The following is an 8,251-nucleotide window of genomic DNA, read 5'->3' as shown; positions in this document are numbered from 1 at the left end:
AAATCTCAGGAAGTCCAACATTTTACTGACCACATCAACTCTGTGGATAAATACATCAAGTTCACACGAGAAGATGTAAAAAATGGCAGGTTGGCTTTCTTGGACTGTGAGGTCTCAGTCTCTGATAGATGACATTTGCAAACTGAGGTGTACCACAAACCCACCCACACAGACCAGTATTTGCAGTTTGACTCCCATCACCCTTTGGAGCACAAGTTAGGAGTCATCAGGACTCTGTATCACAGAGCAGACAGCATCCCCACTAACTCAGGAGACAGGCAGAAGGAGAAATCCCACACAAGACAGGCTCTAGAGCAATGTGGATATCCTAACTGGGCCTTCCAGAAAGCAGAGAAGAAACCCAAACAGGACTCCAGTCAGCCAACATGTGAAAAGGAGGAACCCAGACCCAGACCAGTGGTCATTCCGTATGTTGAGGGAGTATCAGAGAAACTGAGACGTTTATTTTCTAAACATAACGTCCCAGTGGCTTTTAAACCCCAAAATACATTAAAGACTGGTTCATCCCAAAGATCCAGTCCCCCGGCACAAACAGAGTAACGTTGTGTATGCTGTTCAGTGTCAGGAGGGCTGTGATCAGTCTTACATCGGGGAAAGAAAACAGCCACTGGCCAAAAGGATGGACCAGCACAGAAGATCAACATCATCAGGCCAGGACTCTGCGGTCTTCACTCATCTCCAGGTCAGAGGTCACTCTTTCAGGGATGAAGATGTTCACATCCTGGACAGAGAGGAACGATGGTTTGAGAGAGGAGTAAAGGAGGCCATCTTTGTGAAAAGAAACCGTCCATCATTAAACAGGGGTGGAGGCCTCCGGGTTCAACTGTCCCCCTCTTACAATGCTGTGATTGCTAGTATCACTCAGCCCTCTGTGAATAGTAAACAGCCATCAGTGTGCTAATGATCCATTGTTAGGCTGATGGTCCTTCTTGAGCATGTGATCAGCTGGTTTTGTCTGTCAGCAGCAAAACTGGTTGATCCACTCTGAGAAGGTGCTATTTAAGAGACTGAGCAGAAAACAGCACCTCAGACTGAGGAAGTCTCTTGGATGAGAGACGAAACGTTTCTATATTTTTTTGCTTTGTTTTGTTTTTTGTTTTTTTTGAATGTCCAGAGGACCAGATTGAACTTTTTTGGATTTTTCTACCTGGATTATTGAGCATGCATCAGGATAGTCTATTAAATTATTAAAGGCTGTGCTTAAGCTATCACTTTCAACATCTACATGAATATTGAAATCACCCATTATTATGACTTTATCAGTATTTAATAGTAAGTCAGTTAAGAATTCTGAGAATTCAAACAACAACTGAGAGTAAGCGCCTAGTGGACAATATATAACAACTAATAAAAGTGGCTTTTCTGATTTCCATTTTGGATGAGAAAGACTGAGGGACAGTATGCTGGTGAAGATTCTCAGTCATCCAGGACATGATGAATTCAAAAAGCGTTCAATACAAAAACAACTGGACTTTATTTGTAACAGAAGACGTTTCGCTCCTCAGAAAGCTCCTCGGATGAGGAGCGAAACGTCTTCTGTTACAAATAAAGTCCAGTTGTTTTTGTATTGAACGCTTTTTGAACTGAGGGACAGTGATTCAAAAGAATCATAACTAATAACTGGTTTGGCATTAATCAATAATCCTGACTGAAAAATAGAAGCTACTCCTCCACCTTGGACAATTGTTCTAGGAACATTAAAATTTAAATAATTAACAGGAGTGGATTCATTTATACCAACAAAATCCTCCTGTTGTAGCCAAGTTTCTGTCAGACACAATAAATCAATATGATGATCAGTTATCAGTTCATTAACTAACAGGGATTTAGAGGAAAGAGATCTGATGTTCAATAATCCATATTTAATGATTTTATGATTGAATGGATGGATGGATGGATGGATGATTCTGGTAAAGTAACTGTGTTTATTTTAATCAGATTTTTATGGTTTATATTTTTAGAGCTGATTTTTGGTTTATTTAATTTGAGCCGTGGGCGAGTTGACACTGTTTCAATGGGGGTGTGGGTGGGTAACAGAGGAGAAGCAGCAGAGAGGTGGAGGACTACAACTCTGCTTCCTGGACTGGACCCTGGGCTGTCAATAGTTAGGGGGATAAACAAAATCAGCCATATTTCTAGAAAGAAGAACGGCTCCGTCCAAAGTGGGATGGATGCCATCTCTCCGCATCAGACCAGGTTTTCCCCAGAAAGAACTCCAGTTATCTATGTAGCCCACGTCGTTGTCAGAACACCACTTGGACACCCAGCGGTTAAACAACAACATACGGCTAAACATGTCATCACTGGTCAGGTTGGGGAGGGGGCCGGAGAAAATTACGGAGTCCGACATGGTTTTTGCAAAGTCACACACTGAAGCAACATTAATTTTAGTGACCTCCGATTGGCATAACCGGGTGTCATTACCGCCGACGTTAATAGCAATCTTACCGTATTTAGCCTTAGTCAGCAGTTTCATATAAGAGTCTATGTTGCCCGCTCTCGCCCCCGGAATATTTTTAACTATGGCTGCTGGAGTCCCTAAAGCCACGTTTCGGACTATGGAGCTGCCAATAACCAGGGTCTGCTTCTCAGCGGGTGTGACACTGAGTGAGGAAAATCCATTAAAAACGTGAACGGGTCGGTGGTGAACTGGGGGCTTAGCCATAGCACTATGCTTGCTCTGGACCGTCACTCAGCCAGCCTGGGGTCCCGGCTGCTCGGGATCTGCTGGAGGACCGCTAACGGGAGCTAGCCTCTGTGGTTCCACGCTGTCTAAGGGGACCTGGCTAGCTACTGGTTTTTCTACAGCGCGGAACCGAGCTTCCAGTTCAGACAGCCTCTCTTCCAAAGCTACCGTAAGACTACATTTGTTACATGTATCATTACAACTAAAGGAGGCAGAGGAGTAGCTAAACATCTGACCACGGAGCAAGTGAAAACAGATAAAGCAGGGAGAGAAGCAGCAGCCATGCTAAGCTAACGCTAGCAAGAGCTAGCAGAGCGTAATACACCAATAAAAACCGAGAATTGTTGAAAGATTTCATGCTCTCATCAACAGAAACGCCTCAAAGATGCAGTGAAGGTCATTGGCTCAGGCAGCCTTTTATTTGCATCTTACCTCACTGTGGTTGGAGATGATCATTTCTATGCCAACCAGCTGATGCCTCTGCTGCAGAGGATTGTGGGGCCAGAAACAGCACATGTGTTGGCAGTGAAGGTGATAGGAATGGGTCTGGTTCCTCTGAACCGCTACAAGGACCCTGCATCATTGGTAAGAACTTCTCAATTTTGTCTCCTCAGTAAACAGGGTACTTCGCAGCAACTCTAAACTTTTTTGTCTCAACAGGAAGTGAACATACTAGGGTTGAAGTTCAAAAATCCCATTGGAATTGCAGCAGGCTTCGACAAGCATGGGGAGGCTGTAGATGGCTTGTACAAATTGGGTTTTGGCTTCGTTGAAGTAGGTTCAATAACACCAAAACCTCAGGAGGGAAACCCGAAACCACGTGTGTTTCGACTCGCCGCAGATCAGGCTATAATTAACAGGTATGTTTGGAAAGACTGCAAAGTTCAGCTTGGAAAAACAAAGGCAACCAAAATAAAGGTCTTGCTTCCAGGTACAGTTGCTGCTAAAATGAATGAAGTTTAATACAAGCATTTCAACTATTATGCTGTTAATATTTTCAGTTTTATGAGGATATTGAGGAGTTGCTAGTAATATTTTAAGGACACCTTAAATATTTTACTGATTTATATTAAGAAAAGTTTATTAGTAACAAAATAAAATCCATCCATCCATCCATTATCTTTTACCCACTTCTTCCATTTTGGGTCACGGGGTCGCCGGTACCCATGTCCAGCAATCAATGGAGGGCAGTTGTTGTACCTATACATAAAGAGGGGAGACAGGATTTTACGAATAATTATCGACCTATGTCAATCTTACCTGTATTATCAAAAGTGATCGAAAAACGGTAGTAACACAACTGACTGATTATTTGGAAGCTAATCAACTCCTCCACCCATTACAATTTGGTTTTAGGTCCGGGTACTCTCCTGAGATTGCCAACTGCTTGTTGGAGAATATAAAGAAGTTTCTTGACCAGGGAAAGGTGGTTGGGGCAGTATTTTTAGACCTTAGAAAAGCGTCTGACACAGTAAGTCATAGTCGGCTGCTATCTAAAATGGCATCTTTAAAAAAAAAAAATTTCATTTATTTTTAATGTGGATTACCTCAGATTAAAAACAATCATAAGATTGCAATTGCAATCATGCGGTAAGATGGCGCCCTTGTACCTGGCTTGCAATCCACCTCTGCTGATGGTGTTCGGATTATTTTTGTTTTTTGCATTTCACATCTGTGACATCAACTCTCTGTTGGTGTATGACAGACAACAACTTTTGAATCTTCGTTTTTCTGTCACTGAAGTCGCTTATCTGGACCATTATCAGCGTACCTCTGGATCCCCTCCTCCCCCCCTGCTGGCGGACGTGCCAGCTTACCTTCGCTGCGCTCCTCACCTGCCTGCCCGGAGATATCGCTTCAGACGACGTGGAAAACGTGCTGGTCAGCTGGTGAAGCTGAAAGCTCTGCGCACTGCATCTTCCTCTCCTTTGTGCCCGGACCAGGTAACCAGCTTTAGTTGTCAGCCGTTGCGCAGCTCGGACCGACCTGGAGGGGCTGTTATTGAAAACATGCAGCCATTAGCGCACGCTAACTCCACCGCTGCTAGCTCCACTTTGGACAGTATCCGGATGTGTTTGGTCAACGCAAGATCTGTTACCAACAAAACTTTTATCCTCAGGGATTACTTTCAAGAGCACGATTTGGACTTTCTGTGCATCACAGAGACTTGGATGTCTCAGGGTGAGTCCAGCGCCTTGACGGAATTACTGCCACCGAACTGTCTGTGTTTTAACGCCCCGCGGCCATCAGGCCGGCGCGGTGGTGGCTTATTAACAATATTCAAAACAACTTTTGACTGTAAACAACTGCCCAGCCCAGTTTCCCGCGCCAGCTTTGAGCTGAGCGTCTTTGAACTCGGACATTCACCTCAGACTTTATTTGCACTTGTCTACCGTCCACCTCGATCTAAGGATTTCATAAATGAGTTTTCTGACTTCTTGGCTGAAATCACACCAAAATATGAGCATGTTTTCATTATTGGGGACTTTAATTTGCACGTGTGCTGTCCTGAGAAGACCTTGGTTAAGGACTTTTTAGATTTATTGGACTCATTTAATTTAACGCAGCATGTAAACGGTCCCACCCAAGAGCGTGGACATACACTGGACCTTGTTTTAACTCATGATATGACTGTTAATAATCTTGTTATTGGTGATAATGTTTTTTCAGACCACATGCCAGTCCGGTTTGAGTTCACCCTCCCCCGTCTAACTCCTAAGTCGTGCATTCCTGCACGTAGGACTCGGACCATTATCCACTTCACTGCCGCACATTTCACTGATGTTTATAACTCTGAAATGATAATTCAGGCCCCAGTGTTTCTCACCACCACTGAGGACCTGACATCCCAGTTCAACTCTGTCTGCTTAAAGCCTATGGATCATGTCACACCTGTTAAAACCAAAAAATCAAAGCAGAACCTTGGCTGAGTGACGTCACCAAGGCCGTTAGGCAGCAATTTAGGAGGGCGGAATGAAAGTGGAGGAAAGACAGGCTGCAGGTCTCTTTCCAGATACTTAAAGAGAGTTGGCGCCGTTATCAGAAAGCAGTAAAAGCTGCTAAATCAAAATTCTTCTCTGATATAATTATCTCAAACTCTCACAACTCACGTGTCCTCTTCTCCACCCTAAACTCTGTTCTCCACCTCACTGAACCATCACCTCTGGAAGCCTCGACTGAGCTGTGCGAGAACTTCTTACATTTTTTTTTTGGAAAAAATTGCGACCATGCAGGCTCTCAGTTCTCCTACAACTCATGACCCATCCATCCCACCTCAATCTGTAGCTCCATTTTACCATTTTGATCACATCGCTCTATCTTCTCTAGAGCAGGTCATGTGCAGCTTGAAACCTTCTGGTTCCCCCTTTGATGTGGTCCCCTCTCGACTACTAAAGGAGGTGTTTCCAACTCTAGGTCCGTCCATTCTTGATATAGTAAACAGTAGTTTATCCACTGGCGTGGTGCCAAAATCCTTTAAACATGCTGCCGTCCAGCCTCTCCTGATAAAACTAAACCTTGACCCCTCAGTCGTTTCCAACTACCGGCCTGTCTCCAAACTCCCATTTGTTTCTAAAGTACTGGAGGAAATAGTCGAGTCCCAGTTGAAGTGCTTCCTGGAGGATCACGCCATCTTAGAGCTTTTCCAATCTGGCTTTAAACCTTTCCACAGCACTGAAACTGCCCTGCTGAAGGTCTTTAACAACATCTTCAGATTCACAGATACTGGTGATTCTGTGCTGCTTGTCCTGTTGGACCTCACAGCTGCCTTTGACACCATCGACCATGAGATCCTCATTGCTAGGTTGGAGCAGTGGGTGGGCGTCACAGGATCAGCCCTCAATTGGTTCAGATCTTACCTCACTGACAGATCCTTTTGTGTCTCCATCAAGGATTTTAGTTCCGCAGAGGTAGAGCTTAAATGGGGTGTTCCGCAGGGGTCCATCCTGGGTCCCCTCCTATTCTCTTTATACCTGCTGCCGCTTGGTGCTATTTTCTGGAAACACAACATGCACTTCCACTTCTATGCCGATGACTGTCAAATTTACTTCCCCCTAAGACACAATGGTACATGCTCTATTCAACCGCTGCTCAACTGCCTGGCTGACATCAGGGACTGGATGGCTTTAAACTTCTTACGTTTCAATGAAAAGAAGTCTGAAGTCATGTTGTTCCCTCCCAACGACACGATCACAAACCACTGCATCGACCTTTCCGCTCTAACCCTGTCAGAAAAACAAAGAGTCACTAATCTGGGCCTGATAATGGACCCTTCCCTGAAGCTTAACAATCATGTAAACATGATTGTTAAATCATGTTTTTTCCAACTGAGGCGGCTGTCTAAACTGAAGCCCATATTGTCCAAAAAGAACCTGGAGACAGTAATACATGCATTCATTACATCTAGGCTTGATTACTGCAATTCGCTCCTGTTTGGTATCAGTCAGACCTCCATTGCACGACTACAACTGGTCCAGAATGCAGCAGCCCCATTTTTAACCAGTACAGGCAAAAGAGAGCACATTACACCAGTTTTAGCCTCACTGCACTGGTTACCCGTTCACTTTCGAATCCAGTTCAAAATACTCATGTATGTCTACAAATCACTGAACAGTTTCACCCCCCCCCCCCATCTCTCTGATTTGCTACAACCGTATGTCCCACCACGTTCCCTGAGGTCAGAGGACCAGTTGCTCCTCACAGTTCCAGGAACTCGTCTTAAGCGCAGAGGTGACAGGGCCTTCTCTGTAGCAGGACCAAGACTCTGGAACGAGTTACCTCTGCTTGTCAGACAGGCCCCCTCCCTCTCGGTTTTCAAGTCTCGTTTAAAAACTCATTACAATTCAGTAGCTTTCAACACCAGATGATCTGTGTTTTGATCCTGTATGCTCCACACTGTTTTGTCGTCATTATCTGCATCGTTTTTATGTCTATATTCTGATTTACCTCATTTTGTATTTTGCTTTGTGTGTTACCTGTTGTTCTGTCTGTACAGCACTTTGTTTGGCTTTGTAGCTGTTTTAAGTGCTTTATTAATAAAGTGGTATGGTATGGTAAAAGGGCTGCTAAAATATACAAAACACTAAGTGTCTATAGGTGAATCCAGGAAGAAAAGTAGAGATGGACAACCATTGCATAAGGAAGCGCCGTAAAGAGTCAGAGTCAGAGTCAGAGTCAGAGTTTCTTTATTGTCATTCGCACCTCATGTGGTACATGTGGTGGAGCGAAATTATGTACACAGGGTCCCAGTTACATCCAACAATAAAATGTATAAGAAAAACAGTAATAACATCTAAGATATGAACTAAGAAATGCATCAACTAAATATACACTAAGCACTCATAACATAAAACATTGAACATCAGCACAAACATGAACATGAGTCTGTGAGCAGATGTGCACGCATGAACACATCAACATTGAAACAGATCAGCAGCAACATGAAACAGATCAGCAGCAACATGATATGGTTTTTCACAGTGATTATTCTAGTTAGAGATTCATGAGTCTAACAGCCTCAGGGTAGAAGCTGTTCCTCAGTCTAGT

This window comes from Nematolebias whitei, chromosome 2, assembly GCF_014905685.2.
Source record: "Nematolebias whitei isolate Nwh7 chromosome 2, NemWhi1, whole genome shotgun sequence".
Classification (NCBI taxonomy): domain Eukaryota; kingdom Metazoa; phylum Chordata; class Actinopteri; order Cyprinodontiformes; family Rivulidae; genus Nematolebias; species Nematolebias whitei.
This window is presented reverse-complemented; position numbering follows the sequence as displayed.